The sequence below is a fragment of the Propithecus coquereli genome, unplaced genomic scaffold (assembly GCF_000956105.1).
Source record: "Propithecus coquereli isolate 6110/MARCELLA unplaced genomic scaffold, Pcoq_1.0 Scaffold162, whole genome shotgun sequence".
Taxonomy (NCBI): Eukaryota; Metazoa; Chordata; class Mammalia; order Primates; family Indriidae; genus Propithecus; species Propithecus coquereli.
The window spans coordinates 1,619,275-1,620,695 of NW_012140747.1; positions in this window are offsets into that span (position 1 = coordinate 1,619,275).

The following is a 1,421-nucleotide window of genomic DNA, read 5'->3' on the forward strand; positions in this document are numbered from 1 at the left end:
CAGTCCCAAGCATTTCGGATAAGGGATACTCAACCACTAATAGGCAACTTACAAAGCATTTTTCTTCCCTGTCCTGCCAAACTGTATTTTAAGATAGACAAAGGGACCTAATTAGCGAGGGCTGACTCTTCAAAGAATTTCAGCTAATAACAACAAAAAGAGACATAAATAGGCAACAATCACCAATGTATGCTAAAACTATTAGGAGGAAAAGTGATGGTGAATTTCACAATGGATCACATTGTCACCAACTGAATTCACTGATCAATCTTAGCATCTCTTAAAGTGGGAGGACCATATATCATATACTTGCTGATGTAAAGAAACACACAGTACTACTTATAGGATATTCTTATAAAAAAAGAAACAAACTAGAATTTATGAAACCTTTATGTCATACATTCTCAAAGGTAGCAATGTCACATCCAAGGAGGTGAAAAAAATCTTAAATAGTAAATTAAAATGGTTTCTCACCTACCAAATCACTCCACTATATCTGTCCCAAGGTCTAGGGTGGCGGGGGGCAGACAACAAGGAAAATAAAAGTCTTAAAAAAAAAAAACTCCTTAAAGGGACAATAAAAAAAAAGGTTGAGAAACATTGTTTCAGATCAAACTTTCAGTCTACATTAATACAGGAGAGGAATACATAAAATGACATCAAAAGAAAGCAATCAGACAAATCCAAAATGTAAAACATTATACAGAATAACTGACCCAGTTCCTTCAAGATGGAGTGCAGAAAGGAAGGGGGAGAGAAAACCAATTGTTCTAAATTTTAAAAAGACTTGGGAGTATTTTTAGAAATATACTTAGAAGGGTTTACAGATGAATGATATGAGATGTGGACTATGCTTCAAAATACTGATATTATTAGAAGGTAAGTGGATTTAGGGTATAGATGAAACGAGACAGGTCCTGAGTTAATACTCATTGAAGCTGGGTGGTAAGTAGGGAGGAGTTCATTATACGATTCTGTATACTGTTGTGTATGTTTAAAACATCCCAAAGGAAAAAGAAAGCATATGTTCTTTTGGTTTCTGAAGAAATTAGAAAGAACAGACCTGTACAACACACAGCTTGCTCAAACACTTTCTATCAAAGATGATCTACAAACTAACGTCATTCCTCTTCCAAATACATTATACTCTTTTTAAAAAGACTCAAAAAACATAACCACCACGTGGGAGGTATGTACCTCCCTTGAATCCTGACTCAAATAAAACAAATAAATAAGGCATTTTTTTAAACAATTAAAAAATCTAAATATGGACCAGGCACTTTATGTTAAGGAATTACTTACTGTTAATTTTGTTAGGTGTGGTAATAATATTGAGGTTATATAAGAAAATATCCTCACATTTTAAAGAAACACAGAAGTAGTTAGAAATGAAACGACAATTTTTTATTCTTTTTTTTTTT